Source organism: Cupressus sempervirens, chromosome 9 (genome assembly GCF_028749045.1).
Source record: "Cupressus sempervirens isolate cs-2001-9-10 chromosome 9, ASM2874904v1, whole genome shotgun sequence".
NCBI classification, from domain to species: Eukaryota; Viridiplantae; Streptophyta; class Pinopsida; order Cupressales; family Cupressaceae; genus Cupressus; species Cupressus sempervirens.
Window position 1 is genome coordinate 151,700,928 of NC_143126.1, and position 20,317 is coordinate 151,721,244.

Sequence of the window (20,317 nt, forward strand, 5' to 3'; positions counted from 1 at the left end):
CATATGAAAACTACAACTTTAATTTTGATAATAAATCACACATTCTGATCAAACTCATGAATAGATGCAAAATAATAACAATGTCTAATCAAAAGTATCTACTCTAATTACAGTGAATTATGAAAACCTCATCTACATTATCGTTTCGTCTTAAAATAAAGAATCACCAGATCAGTCTAAATCATAGCGTAAGGACGAAGACTATTAGAGCTTCATTTTGTTTGATAGCTATGTTTTAGGGAAAAACTCAGCGTGCGTAAGCTTCTGGCTTAATCTGCGTAAATTTTTGTTTGCTTAAACTTCCATACATTACTTCATCCATACTGAAAAACTCATATCCACTTAAAATCTAGATTTTAAACATATCAATGTTTGTCATTCTAATTTTGGCCCAATATAATCCAAATGATGACATATAAACGGTGAGATCCAAATCATTAATACAAGCAAAAGCTAAAACATTTTGTTCCGGTTATAATAACTCTATACTATGCATTTGGAAAGTATTGCCATAAACATAACATTAGAAAACCCTAATGTGGGAGTTATCCACAAGCCTTCTTGAATACTATGCCCATTTCTTAGCAAGTATTTTGTTTACATCAACCATGGCTATTTTACAAGACAGAAACCAAGGCTCCAATTGAAAATAGAATCAGAATTCTGGCATCTACACAACCTTGGAAAAAACAACCGGATCTGGACCTATTTGGGAGGAAATAAATGCAATCCAAGTTCCAAGCGTGTGTGTACCTTAGAACATGTAAGTAATTGCTGATCTGATCCATCCTTACTGATTACATCATCTTCAAAAACGCTCCTCTGAGAAGATGAAACTTGATTGTTAGTGTTAAAGTGAGAGGCACGAGCGGCTTGAGCAGCTGCAGACTGTATATCTCTTGGATCAAGCGATGAAGGGCGGGGTAGAAAATTGACCATCTCAGGAAAATTAAGCAGAGCAGAAGATCCCTTGAGACTCAGCGCCGCCACGTCGTGAGCTCGAGCAGCCATTTGTGCAGTCTCGTATGTGCCCAACCATATCCTTCGTTTATTCTTTGGTTGCCTAATTTCAGACACCCATTTTCCCCAACTCCTTCTCCGAACTCCTCTATAAATTTTATTACACTCAGTGCCCCCTCCTCCTCCTACTTCTTCTTCTTCTTCTTCTTCCTCCTCCTCTGCTCCACTTCTATTCATATCAAAATCTTCCATCTCTTTCTTCTAAAATGCCCAAATGGGCTTTACTTGCTGATATAGTTTACACAATGGACAATCAGTTTCACAGCTGCAATCCAGCGGGTCATTTTTTCAAACCACTCGTGAATTGAAAATATTATTATATGCTAACAGTGGGTTGTAATGTCAAATGTTACAACTGTATCCAACTCAAACAGAGTAAACTATACTAACCCGCGCCATATTTTCTATTGTCAACAATAAGTCAATTTTTTGCCGGCGTACATTCGGGTGCAGATAAGCTCGGCCATTGCTTTCTGCACCTCATACATTTCTGAGAAGTCTGAGACTATTGTACAGATTGAATTAGTGGGATTAGGTGGTCATGAATAAGGTAGGTAATTGTTCGGTGTGGACAACTGGGGCATTTCTTAAACCATTTAGAAAACTATACAATTATAGATACAATCTGATTGTGATACTATGCTTTTTGGATATATATTGGATTATGTTCACAGTACTTCAATGTGGTAGCAGTTTAAAAGGGAGGGAAAAGAGATGAAAGTAAAATTGTAATAGTGTATGAAATGTTGAAATATGAAGTTATCATGTTACATACTATAATATAGTTAAATATATTATATATAAAGATGGGGATTACTATCAATGTAAAGAATTTTAATGTTAGATTTTAGAATTGGTAATTTTATAATAATAGTTTGAATTATATTTATATTCGGAGAAATTTAAATTCTTTATTAACATTGGTCTATTTTTTGAAAAAAGAAGGGTAAAAATTTATTAAGATAGAAAGGATTACAACAAGGAGAGCTCAACAAGGAGCTTTGTGCTTAGCAACAAGTTCATCAAATTCTTGCACCAGTTCAAAGAGAAGCTACCCCCTATCCATAATATTCCAGCCCGAAGCATGACTAGAAGCCCATTTGGCCAAACAATTAGCAGCTTTGTTTCATTCACAATGAATGTAAGTAAACCTAATGAACTCAAGAGAGGTACAAAAGAGAATAATCTAATTAACAACAGTGGCTAGCTACCAACTAACATCCTACAACTCTTGTGAGGGAAACAAGTTCACCACCACTTGGGAGTCAGACTCGCAAATAATCTTGCGCTATACACCCAAACAACATTATTCCATAACATATAATATGGCCCGAGCCTTCATGAGATTATTAGTGTAGTCACCCTTATGCACTGAGAAAAAGAATTTAACGTCACTAGAACTGCAACGAGCCACTTCCCCACTACCAGCAGGGCCTTAGTTCCCTTGAGAGGAACCATCTGTGTTAATTTTTAGTACTCCATGGGGAGGAGGAGTCCAATGGTCGTCCTAATTCACCCTTCCTTTCCTCTATTGTTGAGGCTTCTTGGGAACTCTTTGATGCCATTGAGCTGCAACCCCATCATGAAGATGAAAATTGAGATGATTGCATATAGCAAGATCAGCTAGATCCATACCCCCATCTAGCGCACACTTCACTTGAATAGTTTCCTGAAGAGAATGTGAGATCTTCCACCAAAGATGCATAACACCAATCCGAACATCTTGGCAGATTTGACTATTCCTCTTCAGCCAGATATGCCAAAGAATGAACGATGGGCCAACAATCCAAGCAACATGGAGAGGAGAAGACTTGGATAGAGCATTGCCTAAGTGGGCCCAAAACTCTGGCAAAGAGGAAGCATGCCTACAAGAGCAACCCCAAGCACTCCACCAAAGGTAACATAACTGAGTTGAAAAGGAGTAATGGGAGAAAAACTCCTCCCCATTACCACACAAAATACAATAAGAGGGGCCCTAGAATCCATCTTTACAAAGATTATCCCACATAAGACAACGGTTGTGGGCCACTAGCCACATGAAAAAATTGCACTTGGACCAAGAAACTTTATTCCAAACTTGCTTCCACCTAGGGACCTCAGCATCCCCATATAATTATCTAGTTATCTCCTGATACCCAGTAGAGACGTGATATTTACCAGACAAGGTACCCCCAAGCCAAAACATATGGTCCTAGAAAAGAGGAACACTCCCTAGAGGCCAAAATATGAGAAAGCTCTTAACAATCCACCTCTATGCCTCTATGAGTCCAATCAGAGGAGTGCTTCCATCTATAACCAACAACAGGTCCTAATTGATAAGGAGTCTTGTAATGAGCCACTTTATCCCATCCAATAGCATGAAAAGAATCACAAAGAGTCTAAAGATGAGGGTACGTGGATAATATGGATGGGAATCCATCCCAAGCATCAGATCAAAACAAAGCCTTAGAGTCTCCCTTACATATTGAAAATAGACCTCTCTTGACTAACACAACACTAGTCTTCAGAGTATGCTAGACCAATGAGCCATGACCTTCAAGAGGAAGTGCAAAAATGGAGGAAGGATCAAGACCACAAAAATATTTATGGTTGATAATATGAGCCCAAAGTTGATGTTGTCTAAAGCACCATCACTAATAAAGCCTAACATCTAATGGTCGACTACTCAAGTGAGCTGATTGAAGACCAAAACCACTCTCCTTTTTAGGCCTACAAACAGTCTCCTAGCTAATTAAAATCCATTTAGTACTACACAAATTACCACTCCAAAGGAATTATCAAGAAAGAGCATCAAATTCCTTGAGAAAGTAAATAGGACCATCCTGAACCATGCTTCTATAAGTAGGAAGAGCTTCAATAACAAATTGAAGAAGAGTAAAATGAGCAATAGTAGAAAGCCATCTATGAGTTCAATGGTTTACCTTATCCCAAAGCTTGGTAATCAAATTTTTCTAGAAGAGTCATGACTACCTAGAAATAGCAATAGAGATGCCAAGATAAGTCAAAGGAAGTGACCCAATCTAAAACAATAGGATATCGACAATCCTTTGCTGAAGAGAATCATAATTGTTAAAAAAGTAAATGGAAGATTTGTTGTCATTAACTTTTTGGCTTGAATCTATCAAATAAATATCCAAAGGTTGTCAAAAGGCTTTAGCCTCCTTCATCCTAGCAAGACCTACAAGACCAGAATCATCAACAAATTGAAGGTGTGAAAGAGTAGGTAAACCATTACCCCATCGTCACCCCTGAATAGAATTTTGGGACACCTGATACTAAATGAATTTGTCCAAGCCCTCATCCATGATGATGAAAAGATAGGGGAAGAGAGGATCTCCCTAGCAGATACCTCTAGAGTCATCAAATAGTTGGGAAGGTTGACCATTAAGAAGAACTGAAAAAGATGTAGAAGTAACACAACTCATAGTCTAACTCACCTAGTCAGAGCTAAAGCCAAAGGTAAGAAGAATATTTCTTAGGAAACTCTATTTAACTCTATCATAGTCCTTAGCCATATCCAACTTAACAAACATTGATTGCTCCCTTGAACTAGCGATAGAGTGAATAGCCTCATTAGTAATAACCACCCCATCCAAAATTTATCTTCTAGCAACACAACCACCTTGTTCCTCTAAGATAATAATGGGGAACCACTTTTTAATTCTCCTAGCTATCAACATAGTAATGACTTTGTAAACCACATTATATAAGGAAATTGGTCTAAAAAAATCCAATTGACTAGCTCGCTCTCTTTTTGGAATAAGAGTCAAGAAAGTAGAATTCAATGCCTGAAGCATCTTCTTGCTAGAATAGAATTTCTTAACCACCCCCAACAAATCATGATTGATGATGTCCCATAATTCATAAAAGAACTCAGTTGGAAAGCTATCAAGACTAGGAGCCTTTCCCTTAGGCATTCCAATGACCACCTCCTCCAGCTCCTCCAAGGAGATCGGTCGCATGAGTCATTCATTTCTTGGGTCATACAAAAAGGAATACAATAAAAAATAATATTTTCTTCATTATCAATAGGAAAAGAGTCCTTAGAGAAGAGGGTAGAAAAGTACTGAGTAGACTCTTGGAACAAAGTTGGCAAGGAAGTCAGTTGGATACCTTGAGAATTAACCAATGAAAAGATATTTCTCTAATTCCATCAAGATTGCATAGTTTTATGAAAAAAAATAGTGTTCCTATCACCTTCCTAGAGCCAATCAACTCTAGCCTTTTTCTTCTAAAAAACTTCCTCTTGAACTTCCCATTCTTCTAGAACTCTAGAAGCAAGGGATTCAACCCTTCCAAGATCCTCCAAGAAACCTCGATCTCTAATCTACTTGGTGATGACATCAAGATCTTCCCAAGAAAGCCTCTTCATTGAGTGAAGGTTCCCAAAAAACTATCTATTTCATATCTTGAGCTTCCTTTTAACATATTGAAGCCTTTTAGAAAATGAAAATATATTAGTGCCATATGCAGGAGCACCATCTATCCACCAACATAAAATAAGATCACAAAGAGAGGAGTCACAAGCCACATAAAATGGAACATAAAAGGTGGACACTTCGGAATAAGAGTCCCACTAGCCAAAAAATTGATTGGCTAATGATCAGAATCCCTCCATTCTAGAATTTTTGAATAGAGAGTAAGGGTTTCACTAACCTAGAAACAAGAAACAAGAAATCTGTCTAGATGTTCTGGGATAGCATCAACCCTAGTCCTTTGATTTTTCCAAGTATAGAAACCATTAGAAGGCTTAACATCAGAGAGATGCAAAAGCATTATGTGTTTCCAAAGAAGAGTAGAAGAAGGCCCCAAACTAGCCAAACCACCTTGCTTCTCCTCCAGACTTAAAACTAAATTGAAGTCTCCTACTAACACCAAAGGATGGAAAGGGTGACAATTTCTAACATACTGAATATGCCTCCAAAGTTCCTCCTTTCCCATAGATCAATAGGTGCATACACATTAGTAATCATGATTAGCTCTCTTGAGTCCAAAGCAGAAGCCACCATAGAGAGAGCTGAGAAAGAAGACACTGAGCCAAGGGGAGAAATTTTTGGTGAATCAAAAAAGATAGCCAATCCACTAGTACTTCAAATAGCCCAAACACTAGAGGCATATTGGATAATGGACTCCACTAAGAGCTTAGTCTCTTTAATACAAAAAAATCAAGAGAATGATCAACCACCAAATTCTGAATAGCCTTTTATCTAGGGATGCTATTCAAACCCCTAACATTCCATGACAGAATAATCACCATTGAGTAGAATGGGGAAAATGAACATCCAATGGTTTCGCTAAGCTAGAATCTATCAATATATCTCCTATGAATTTAATCTTCTTTTGGTTTTTTACTTAAAGGGTGTATACATCAACCCTAAGGGAGAGTAGACCCCTTACCCTTACTAGATGCCAACACATCCTTAATCAAGTCTACTAGAAGAATATCATTATCCTTTAACACCATAGGTGTCACTAAAGCATCTGACACAAGAGCTATAATGAACTCAAAGTTCTGATGTGCCACAACCTAGGATGCCCCACAACCATCATCAAGGGAAAGTCTATCATCTAATCGAACTAGATTAGAAGAGATACTAGGAGCAATACCCTCCTCTAGAACCATACTATCCAGCATGTTAAAGTGATTAAAACCCAAATCAGATAGTCTATGTTTCAAAGGCCTCTTTTGATCATTCCCCTTAGCTTGTGGGTGAGTAGGGATAAATCCATTCTTATCCTGCATTTAAGCCTTTCTCTTTCCTATAGCATCTTACCAATTCTACCCCTTGCTTGTATTATCCATCTGAGCTTGTCCTTTCCCTACAACATCTGCCAGACCACCACCATTGCTAGCTGTAGAACCGTCCACTCCTTTGGAAGTTAAGTTGTGAGGATAGTGAAATTATTAATGAGCATACTCATGACATATCTGACATTAGAAGAGGAGGGATTCATAATCTAACTACTGCACCTGGGAAGAAGGCCCAAGGAAAATTTCTAAATAATTTGGTAATGGATTATTCAAATTAATTTCAACACAAATTCTAGAAAAAAAAAATTTATAGAGGGATTGATGCACAATCACACTTGGCTTTCCTAGCAAAGTAACAATTTGATGGAGGATGTCTTCTTGCTAGAATTTTAGGGGAAGGCAAGGTAAGTGAACGCAAATTGGCACTGTTAAAGGGAGAACATTAGTAGAATTAAATCCTCAATGCCAGGGTTTGACAAATAACCCCACATGGTTGTAGAAATAAGGTCATCCTTCAAAAACATAATCACAATCAAACATGCATGAGAATACAATAGAAACATAGCTGTTCCCAGTAAGCATGATCTCTATATCTCCTTCCACATTCCATGAGAAACAAATCCATGCCTTCATTTCAAATGATAAATTAGATAATAGAATTTATTCTAAATGTCTAAAGGGAGGGAATAATGTTAGAACACATCTAATCAAAAAAACATTCAAATGTGTTTTTTAATCACTTGTCTAGAAGGGCTCTTTGATCTAATAATGAGAAGCATGAGAAATGAAAGGGAAACAAGCTTTCATAATGTATAAGATTTTAAAACTTTAGGCAAGGAAAGAAATACAGTTAGTGGAGGCATATGAACATTATTGAAAAACCAAAATATTTTCTTGATGAAATCTAGCTTAGAACATAAAACATAAGTGGAAATGGAGAGAAACAATTTTATTGTACTACCAATAATAAGCTTGCAATATAATTTTTTTTTGTGCTAAGTGTTTAGAGGCAGGGGGGGTGCGTAGTGGTGGGGGGTGTGTGAATTGTTAATCATCCAAACAAACTACTTTTTCACCTTATAACATCTAACAAAATCAAATGCATCAAATAAAATAGTCCATCACATGAAACCTTTCACACATTTGACATAGATATTTTAGTTATGTGGAAAATAAACTTAGATCAAAATTTGGTGCAAATTTGTACCCAAAAATAATACGCACATTTCTAAAGTATGGCCTATAAGGAGTTTACAAAGAAATTGTTAGGTTCCACTTGTTAGGGGATTTACCTCTATCCCTTTTAGGAGTTGCATCCTCTTAGGTGTAGCCTTGTCAAAGGACTTTGAATACTAGCTAAAGTGTCACCATGTTAAAAGATTTAGAATAATGAAATGTTAGGATCCACTTAATTATTGGGTTTCACCTATTGCAATTGTTAGGGAACAACATGAATATTGATTTGTAAAACATCACTACCTCTATCTGATCTGAATACTTAACCTTGTTGTTTGTTCTCAACTGACTTATCTTCTTTTTAGTTAGAACACAGGTTCCTCTTCTTCACTCACTCAAAATAGATCATGATCAAAACTACTAAACATATCTTTCTTTCAACTATTTAAAATGGTTTCTCTCTTCCACTAGAATAGACAACCCTAAATTTATTACTGACGAGGAATTCAAATATTCCACTCAAATCAAACCGCTATAAAATTATGTACATTATGTTACAAATCACTTTTCATAATTGCACCAACTATTTAATAGTATTTTTTCCTAGAGGTCAATTACATTTTCACCTTTCTTTAGCTTCCTTTAGAATCTTCTCCACAAACCAATCTAAATCATTGTAATGTAAGTTCATCACCTCTACATATACATCCACAACACTAGATCGTTTTTGAACCATCTAGATTCATCACAACTTCAACACTTGTCATCGATCATCACTCAAGAAAACATTCTTCTTTAACATGTTTGGTACAACTTTACCAATGCCCTATTGAATGGGAATTATCTCAGTTCTACCCGTTCCATCCTAAAACCATTCTTCTTATAGAAAAAATGATTTTCTATCATAACTATATATCATCTTTACTATCTTGTGAGTATAATTCTATTACCATTCACTTCCATTCACCACAAATTTAATAATCCAATCAAATCATCTATCATGTGTCACTAACTATTCTAGTAGGTCCACACTTTATTGCTCATCTTACTCTGCTCAATTAAATAATGGAAATCAATGTATGCATCTAAGAAGAGAGAGCCCCAATAGTCTCTTAACAATCATAAACACTAGTTTGTTGGATACAATTGTCTAATTGTGTGTTGTCTTTGATGCTACAAAAATGTCATATCAGTTATCAGTTAGTCTCAACTGAGCTTAGTTGGTCAGCAAGGCAATTTTTAGTGTCTACCGAGCATTCCTGGACATTACTTTGCATAGACAATGTCTATCAAGCTAACTCAAGCATCAAAGGAAATTGTGGCAAAAAGTAGTGTTAACCGAGCTCTCATGGTTAACGAGGGAAAGTTAGTGTTTATCGAGTTCACTCAGTCTCCAAAGGATTTTGCTGAGTTCACAATGTTAACCAAGCTTCCATTGGTTAACACATGAAATATTTTCAGGATCAGTGTTTACCAAGTAGGGTCAACCAATGAAGGATTTTATTGATTTGAGCAATAAAGTTTTATTGTTTCAAGTATTAATTCCAACCGATTGAGGTAATGATTATTGGTGATTCTAATTTGTAAATGAGTCAACTTGATAATCCGAATGGTATATATGAAAGGTCAAGTTTAGAATTCTAAAAGTGTATGAGAGAGTATGCAAGTGTATTGATTGTTTGACAAGGAAAGTGTGAGCGAACATTGAAGGATGGTCAGATATCCTTGAGGAGCAGCATAGTTATGCTTGACTAGGAAGGATCTAATGTGAAGTAGAATAGAGATTTGTAATCAAAAATTCAATTTCATCTTATTCAAATCATTTTATGGTTACTTTCTTATCATTTTAGTAGTGATTCTAAAATCTCTTAACAGAGTTGGTTTAATAGCTAGTTGTAAATCCTCTAACAAGGTGACGGTTCTATTGAATTGTTCTAAAGACCTCTTGCAAGGTCACTCCTAACAAGATGATTAAATCCTCCAACAAGGTTACCACTAATTGTGTGTTTTGTAACCTTTAACCAAGTTGGCTCCTAATAGGGCTCACTTCAAAGGAGGAAAAAATTAGTAGCTAGTTACTTGGTGATTTTTCTCATATTGGGTTTCCATGTTAAATCTGGTGTCTCATGTGTTCATCTTATTTCCTTTATGCTTGCATGATAATCACTATGAATATTTAAGATCTGTTAAAGTTAACATACACTAAATTTATTGATTTATAGAATTTGTAAGTATGTTTATGAAGTGATAGTAGTAAATAGCTTTATTAGACATCTAAGGGATTTGTGGATTTGTTTTTGTGGCTTAATAGAGATAAATTTTCAGCATGGTATGGTCTCATGAGATTTCATCTAGATTCTATTGGTGATTCAAGATTGAAATACCTTGATGAAGAATATACAAGTCCTTTTGGTACATTATCTGTTAATGATATTGCTAAGAAGAAGACTCATAACACCATGATGATAGACATTGCATCTACCCTAAGGTATGAGGAATTTGATGATATCAAGGACTACAAAACTACCTTTGAAACGTGGAACAAGCTAAAGGACATCTATGGTGGTGATGACAATGTGAGGAGAGCCAAAGAAGAAAGCCTTAGAGGACAATTTGATCAGATGACAATGAGAGAGGATGAAAACATTACAAAATATGTGGAAAGAATCAAAGCAAGTGTCAGTGCAATCAAAGTTTCTAAAGGAGAGATCAAGGAAGAATCTATTGTAAGTAAGGTTCTCAGAAAATTACTTCCTATCTATGCAATTAGAGTATCTACTATTCAAGAAAGAAGATGTGAGAAAATCATAAGATAACTTTGGATACCTTTGTGGGAAGATTGATAGCCTTTGAGCTAGATAACTGTGACAATTATGTCCTAGCTTCCAAGAATATTGAATCTACATTTGAGGCCAAGCTTTCACTTAAGGAGAAAGGCAAGAAGATAAAGGACACTTAGTCAGAAAGTGAATAACAATTAGACAAAAGCTCTGATAGTGATTTTGAAGTTGTTGAAGCTCTACTTGCAAGGAAATATTATAGACTTAGAGGAAAATACAAAGGTAAAGTTCCCTTAATCTATTTTTCATGTGAAGAAATTGGTCATATTGCAGCCAAGTGCTAAAACAAGCAAAGAAAGGATGAGAAGAAAGGTCATAAGTGCAATGGCAAGAAAGATTTCAAATCATTCAAGGACAAAGGTAAGAAAACATGTTTTATGGCTAAGGATTCTGATAATAGTGAAGATGAAATAGTTTACATTGCTGTAAAAGATGAATTTGATGATGATAAAGAAGATAAGATGGCACTTATCTCTCATGTGAGAAAAAATGATACTTGGATCATAGACAGTGGATGTTCACATCATATGACTAGTGAGAAAACAAATGTTGAACACTTTAAAGACTATGATGGTGGTAGTTTAAGGTTTGGAAACAATGAACCTTGTTGCATAATAGGAAGAGGTAGAATCTCATTAACCAAAGAACTTTTATGTGATAATTCCTATTGGGTTGAAGGACTAAAACATAATTTGTTGAGTGTGGCACAACTAATCAATACTGGATTCAAGGTGGAATTCATGCACGACAAGGCAATACTACTAGATGACAAAGGAAAACTAATTGGATCTAGAAAAAAATCAAAAAGTAACTTATTTTATCTTGTTTTTGGTGAGTACTGATGTTTTATTGCTCAAGTTGAAGAAATTTGGTTATGGCATAGAAGGTTATGTCATGTAAATTTTGATAACATGGTGAAAATAAGAAAATTTAGGAAAGTAAGAGGCATTCTTAGTTTGAAGAAACTTGATGTTGGTCTATGCAAGAATTGTCAGATTGGTAAAATGGGAAAGACTAGCTTTAAAAGTAAAAAATATCAGTCTGAAGATACTTTTGAAATCGTGCATACTGATTTGTGTGGACCTATTGGAATTAAGAGCTATACTAGAGAAAAATTCTTTATTCTTTTTGTTCATGACTACTCTAGAATGATAATTGTTATGTATCTAAGAGAGAAGTCAGAAGCATTTTTGAAGTAAAGGAAACAAGGAAAAGAATGAATTTCTTGAGATCAAATAGAGGTGGTGAATTCATCTCCCATGAATTCAATAACTTTTTCATTAAAAGACGAATCAAAAGATAGGTATTAGACCCTAGAACTCTTGAGCGAAATAGAAGAGTTGAAAGGAGGAACAGATCTATCATGAATTGTGTAAGGACTCTAATGATTGAAAAGAACATTTCTATCAAATACTGGAAGGAAACTATCAGCACTGCAGTTCAGACCTTAAACGAAGTACAATTGAAGAAGGACTCATTTAAAACCCCCTATGAGTTATGGTATGGCTATAAACCCAATGTAAGTTACCTCAAAGTATTTGGAAGTAAATGTTACATCTTGAAAAAATCTAGAAAAGGAAAATTTGATGTGAAAGTTGATGACAGTATATTTTTTAGGATATTCTTGCAAGAGTAAGGCATATAGATGTTTGAATTTGTCTACTCACAAAATCATAGAAAGTGCACATGTAAAAGTTGATGAGTTTGTAGAAAGGACTGAAGAAGAAAGGAAAAAAGGAACCAGAATATTATAGGAGATTTTTTTCCATTGAACCTAATACATTGCTGGATACATCTATTAATCAAGAGACCTCTACTCTTGATTCTTCCTCAATCACTGAGTTGCAAGAAGTTAAAATTGAGTCACAAGGACTTGAGTCACATTCTAAAGCTACTGAGCCAATTCCTACCAAGTCTGAGTAACCGAAACCTAAAGTTGAATTTCAAGAGGATGACAATGCAATTCATTCAAAAGGAAAGGAACCTATATTCACATCATGCACTAGATCAAATTATTGGAGATAGATTAGAAGATACTATGACAAGAAGTAAGCTAAAAGGTACATGTTTACTTGCTGATTTTGAACCTAGAAATGTCAAAGATGCATTGAAAAATGAAAGTTGGATTGAGGCTATGAATGAAGAAATAGAACAAATAGAGAAGAACAAAACCTGGACTCTGGTACCTAGGCCTAAAGATAAAAATGTGATTGGAACAAAATGGGTATTCAAGAATAAGTTGAATGAAGATGATAAGGTATCAAGAAACAAAGCTATATTGGCATGTAAAGGATATTCTCAAGAAGAAGACATGGATTACGGTGAGACTTTTACTCCTGTTGCAAGATTGGAAGGTGTCAGGACCTTACTTGCATATGCAACACATAGAGGATTTAAGGTATATCAGATGGATGTCAAATCTGCATTTCTCATGGTATTCTTGATGAAGAAGTCTACATTGAGCAACCTGAAGGTTTTATGATCCAGACAAAAGGGATATGGTCTGAAACTTACACAAAACATTATATGGTATGAAATAAGTCCATAGAGTATGTTATGAGAGATTGCATAACTACCTTATTCAGATTGGTTTTCAGAGAACTAATGATAATAGTAGTTTGTACATCAAGGAAGGACCAAATAACAAGATTTTTTGGTAGAAATATTTGGGGATGATACTTTTTTTATAGGGAATGATGATCAATGCAAACAAGTTTTAGAGAAAATGAACAAAGAATTTGAAATTTTTATGTTTGGTGAGATTAAGTTCTTTGTTGGTCTTCAAATACAAAAAAGCAAGAATTGTATCTACATCACTTAGTCTAGGTATATCAAGGAGATACTCAAGAATTTTGGTATGGAAGATTGTAAACTAGTTGGAATCCCAATGTGTACTAGACTAAAGCTTACCAAAGATGATGAATCAAAAGAGGTAGATCAGACCTTATATAGATCAATGATTGGAAAATTGTAGTATGTAGTTCATACAAGGCTTGATATTGCTCTTGCAGTTGGTATAGTAGCAAGATTCTTGGAAAAACCTAGAGAAAATCATATGATGGAAATTAAAAGAATCTTGAGATACTTGAAAGGAACTAAAGATTATGGCTTATGGTATAAACTTGGAGTAAATTTGGACTTAAAAGTGTTTACTGATGTTGATTGGGCTAGAAATCTAGATGAGAGAAAGAGTACAAGTGGTTGAGCATTCTTTCTTGGCAAAAGGTTGGTATCTTGGACAAGAAAAAAGAAAAATTGCACATCCCAATCTATAGTAGAGGTAGAATATGTTGCTATAGCAGTGAACTATTCTAATATTGTTTGGTTTAAATAGTTGTTGGAAGGCATGAAGGTTGAGATCAAAGAACCAGTTGTCATGTTTTGTGATAATACAAGAGCAATTAACATTTCAAAGAATCCTATGATGCATTCCAAAACCAAGCACATTGGTATAAAATATCACTTTGTTAGAGAATTAGTGCAGGACAAGGAAATCAAATTGGAATATGTCCATACAAAAGAATAGATTGCAGACATATTCACCAAACCATTACCCAAGGATGCATTATTATATCTAAGAGGTAAGTTAGGGGTTAGTCCCCTATCTGAAGCTCACTAAATAAAGTTTTAGTGATGCATCAATAGGAACCAGGTTGAAGATCTATTAGTTGATGTAGCATAGTCAAGGGAGCATTGCATATGAATTAGTTCTCAAGGTACATTGATACTTATTTGGTATGTGTTATCTGTCATATCTTTCTAAAATTTGTTTGAGGGGAATTTTACTATTTGGAGAAGAAGTTGTGTAATTCTATCACAAAGGGAGATTACTGCATTAAAGAAGTTTGAGGCATAAACTCTAAGGCGGAAAAAAATTTCTATCAAAGAAAAAAACTTGTTTTCAAATTTCATTGTGCTATGACATGTTGTGTTGCCATCAATGCCAAAGAGGGAGATTGTTAGATACATTTGTCTAATTATGTGTTGTCTTTGATGTTACACAAATATCATATTAGTTATCAATCAGTGTCAACCGAGCTTAGTTGGTCAATAAGGTTATTTTCAATGTCTACCAAGCATTCCTGGACATTACTCTGCATAGACAGTGTCTACCAAGCTCACTTGGGCATCAAAGGAAATTGTGGCAAACATTAGTGTTAATTGAGCTCTCATGGTTAATGAAGGAAAGTTAGTGTTTACCATGTTCACTATATCTCCAAAGGATTTTGCAGGGTTTGTAGTGTTAACCGAGCTTTTGTTGGTTAACACGGGAAATATTTTCAAGATCAGTGTTTACCAAGCAGGGTCGACCAATGAAGGATTTTGTTGATTTGAGAAATAAAGTTTTATTGTTTCAAGTATTAATTCTAGCCGACTAAGGTAATGATTATTGGTGATCGTAACTTGTAAATGAGCTAACTTGATAATTTGAATGGTATATATGAAAGCTCAAGTTGATAATTCTAAAAGTGTATGAGCAAGTATGCAAGTGTATTGATTGTTTGAGAAGGAAAGTATGAGTGAGCTTTGAAGGATGGTTAGATATCCTTGAGGAGTAGCATAGTTATATTTGATCAGGAAGGATCTAATGTGAAGAAGAATAGATATTTGTAATTAGCAATTTAGTTGCATCTCATTCAAATCATTTTATGGTTACTTTCTTATCATTGTAGTAGTGACTCTAAAATCTCTTAACAGAGTAAGTTTAATAGCCAGTTGTAAATCCTCTAACAAGGTGATAGTTCTATTGAATTGTTCTAAATACCTCTTGCAAAGCCACTCCTAACAGGGTGATTCAATCCTCCAACAAGGTAACACCTAAAGTATGTTTTGTAACCTTTAACTAGGTTGGCTCCTAATAGGGCTCACTTCAAAAGAGTGAAAAATGAGTAGCTAGTTGCTTGATGGTTTTTAACATATTGGGTTTCCATGTTAAATCTAGTGTCTCATGTGTTCATGTTATTTCCTTTATGCTTGCATGACAATCACTGTGAATATTTATGATCTTTTAAAGTTAACATACACTACATTTACTGAGTTACAACATTTTAATGTATGTTTATAAGGTGACAACAATAAATAGCTTTATTAGACATCTGAGGGATCTGTGGAGTTGGTTTTGTGGTAAATGATTCACACCCTCCCCCTGCCCACACCAGTTACTCCATCTATATTTCCAACACTAGTTATTACTGCAACAGTGGATAATTATGATTCACACAATAGTAGGAATACTAGGTCAATAGTTGACATCAATGATAACACAATAACTAATCATCATGCAATCAAATCATAACTCTCCACACTATAATCAGGTCATTCATTATGTCAATATCTCCCCCTTTGACTTTGATGGAAATATATGCTATGCTTTTCTTGACTTCGTGCACATTCTTGTCTAACAAAAATCACTAGAAATAAAATATTTTCACTTAAATCTTTACATTAACTTCTTGTTCCATCTTCAAGAGATTATCCCCCTTTCAGTGCACTTCCTCCTTTGTCTAAACAAATTATTCCTTTCATCTCTTACCATAACTTGACTAAATGATGTTATCAATTTCTCCTCTTCATGACTTCCTTCCCTTTTGATCTAATGGATTAGTGAAGTCACCATCTAAATTATTCATTATCTCCACCTTTGAGAATAATGCAAAAGGTGTTAATGTGTGTATGTTAGTTTGTTCTACAACCTTTATTTCTTCAGTACACACCTCTTCAACTTACAGCTACTCCCCCTAAGGCATATCATCCAAACATTGAGTCAAATCATATAAATATTAAATAGGTACATTGGAATTGATGCAAATACATCTTCTTCTAGTTCATCGAAGGTGGGGGAATTCACGTAATCTATCCCTTAGTTAGTCAAACATATCTTTTGGTAGAACTAATACATTTCCTTCATTATTTTAAACCATATTTTTCTATGGAAAAAGTATTTTGTGATTTTTTTAAAGACGTGCCCAAGTTTGTCAAAATTTTGATGAATGTGCCCACTATTGCAAGAATTCCAATAGCTATGGGCATTATTAATATCATGCCCAAAACTGTCAAAATTTTAATGAATGCAGGCACTATTAAATTTCCCTGTACTGAAGCAAGAGAGATATCTGAAACCATCTATGTTGAAGTAACATTAGAAAAATCTCTAGAACAAACTAGAAGGAAGAGAGCCTGTTCACCACAATCCCCTTTAGCATTAGAGACAATGTTAAACATAAAATAGAATTAGGCAATCTTATCCAGCTTTCCTTGCACTCTCGACCTAATGTATATGTCTATGAAAATTATTGACATCTTTAGTTGTCTATTAAATTCTACTTGGCACTTCTTAAAATATAATGACAAGGGTATTAGAAAAAAAAAAGAGAAAAAAAAAATAGAATTAGTATATTTAATGAGGGTGTTAAATTTGAGATTATGGGGCCTTCTATACACATTATCAAATGCATGATCTGAGGGTTTCAAAGTGGGATAGCCTTGATTTCTATATCTAGTTTGAGAACAAAACCCTTATCCTAGATTGAGAAATTCTCCTCAAGGATTGTATTTGAACTTCATGGCCTACAATTTTGATAGCTTCTAAAATGCAACACAATAAAATAATAAGTACCTCTTTTTAATTTCAAATCTTGAAACCTTCTTATACTCTAAGATTATTATAAATGGATCTCAATTTTTAAATGGAATCAAAAAAATCCAAGACCATAGCAAAAATTTGTAGCAAATCAAATCTTGGTGATGAAATAAAGACCAAATTTTTGAGTAATAAATGACTTATTAAAAAAAACTTATTTACTAACCTTATTCTCTTACAAAAATGCATCAATGAAAATACTTGATCGGATGTGAATTCACACACTACTAGATGAATAATGAATGGATAAAACTTAAGGACATCAATCAGGTGTTAGCTTCTATTAATCTAAATCTCAACTCATGATTCATTAGGGAAGGCATTCATGATATAAATTTATTTGAAACCTTAACCCAAATGACATATTTTTGGTCTCCACTATTTTTCTAAAATATTTAAAGGTCAAGAAAATCAATTAGGGGCTAAAGCCTTGATTATAAACTTGATTCTCAAAATCAATATTTTCTATTAGTTATTTTTGAAAAATAAAACATTAACTAACAATATTAACAAAAAGAATTTTCTTCATAGGTTATTATTATGCAAGGGGTGTTGAAAAAAGGCTGATACAAGTATGATAAATGTGTTTCAATCATTGTTATGTTAATAATGTCAAACCTGCTAATTTTTTGGTAAGACAATTGTTTATATGATTTATGTACTATCACTTATTTGATTGATGAAGAGGATTTGATTAAATGATGTAACAATAACACCTAGGGGAAAGGTTCAATTATGATATGAAAAGGAGTACAATAATTAGCTAAGATAGTGATATCATAGTGCATTGATAATCTACTTAAGGTTTCAAAGATTGGTTACACTAAGAAAATTCTAAAGAACAAGTTAAACAAAGTTTGTCTGCCAAGCTTGACTGAATGGATAGTATGTGTCAAGCAAAGTTAGTACAACCCAAGAAAAAAATCTATTGGACTTGAGTAAAAGTCTATTTTAGTGTATGCCAAGTAAAATAGTTAATGCCCAGTAAAGTTTAGTTGATGCCAAGCACCAGTAAACTTTAGCTCATGCTGAGTGATTTTATAGAGGATGTTGAGGAACATAGTTTGTGTTGAGCATTAGAAGAAATTTAATGCTAATTGTTAGCATTATTAGAAAGATCATGAATTTGATGGATCTAAGATGAGAAGTTTATTTTCTTGGATTGTGTTAACCAAGTCGAAGATAAGATTAATGAGCTAGCAGTACAGAATTCATGGTAAACCATTTTGAGGAGAATTAAAAGAGGATTGAAGGAGAAACTTATAGAAATGAAACTGAATAAGAGGTAGATTCATTGAATCCTACCTAATCTATCCAAACCCAAAATTGGATGATAGAGAATGAAAAATAAAGTATCTTAACTCTCTATTTATAGGGATGGTTGATCAGAAGCAAGGGTTATCATGTGCAAGAATCTAAGAAAGACAAGGATTCTAGAGTATTACTTCATTGAATGACCTAAGTGAAGGGTCTGCATTGGCAAGTTATGAATGAAGTCTTAATGGTAAGGATGCTTGAAGGATGAACATGCTATCAGAGATGAAGTGTGTGAAAGACAAGCATAATGGATGACTAAGAAAAACATCTATAATCTACAAATGGAGTTGTATGTTTTCATTAGATCAAGAATTATTGTTACCCTCTAATAATTGTATCAGTCTATGGTAAATCTTTTGTATTAAGGTTGACCTAATAGTCATTTGTAGATCCTTTAACTGGGTGACATTCCAAGTGAATGGTATAAAGTCCTCTAACAAGGTTCACTCCTAACAGGGTGATTGAAATCCTTTACTAAGGTCAGATTTAATAGTGTGCATTGTAACCTTTGACAGAGTTGGCCTTTCATAGGGCATCACTTCAAAAGAGTGAGAAAGACTAGCATGTTATTGGTGGTTTTTCCTAAATTGAGTTTCCGCATAAATCATTGTGCCAAATGTGTTATTGAATCTATTGTGTTTCATGTTTACATTTCTACAAATTGATTTGATTGTATCCTATAAGTTTTAAGTGATTGCATAATCTTATGGATGCATGCATGACGATAAATTTTTTATGGGTTCACTAAGTTGTAAAAATTTGTATTTATACATTTGGACCTTGGATTACTAATTCACCCACCTTCTCAATTATTCTAAAGAAATCCAACAATTGGTATCAGAGCCATGTGTTTAAGAGGACTTGTTTAAAGGTACTAGAAGCACAAAGATCAAGTTGTCAAAAAGTGAAGTACCCAAGATTAATATAGATTACTTTAATGCATGGAAAATTCTATTGAAGCTAAACCTTGGAGGACTTGGAGGTCATGCACAATCTACCATTACTATTGAACATACTAATCCTATTGGAGCTCTAACTGCCGAGGATCTGAAAAAGAAGAAAGAACACAACTAGGAAATGTTGGAGATTGTCTCTACCCTAAGCTATGCTAAGTTTGATGGAATCAAAAGTCTTGACAGTGCAAAGAAAATGCGGGATTCTTTACACACCATCTATGGAGGAGAAAGAATGTTCTAAGAGCCAAATATGAGAGTCTCATAGGTAAGTTTGATGATATGAGTATGCAAGAAGGTGAAAATATTGCTCCATATTTCTCAAGGATAAAAGATGTTTTTCATGCAATAAGAGGATCTACTGGTACAAGAGTGTCATGTCCCCTTTTCAAATAATTAAAAATAATAATCTTTGCTAAGGCAAGTAGGCCCAAAAAGGCGATGTTTTAGCAAAAGGGGATAATCTTTGGAAGCGAATGGACTAACAAATGAAAATTATTATTAAAATATGTTTTATTAACCCCTCTTGGACGTGAGTTAGGGTTATGCCCTCTTTTAAGGGGTTTGGAGGCATTTTGGGCTGATTCTAGAACTTAATTTTTGCTCATTTCTTTGTTAT

The 20,317-nt window shown here is 34.4% G+C and overlaps 1 pseudogene; it reads right to left on the reverse strand.

The window, feature by feature from the left end:
* Positions 1-409: 409 nt before the first annotated feature.
* LOC149537958 (ethylene-responsive transcription factor TINY pseudogene) lies at positions 410-1,568 on the reverse strand (annotated as a pseudogene).
* Positions 1,569-20,317: the final 18,749 nt, after the last annotated feature.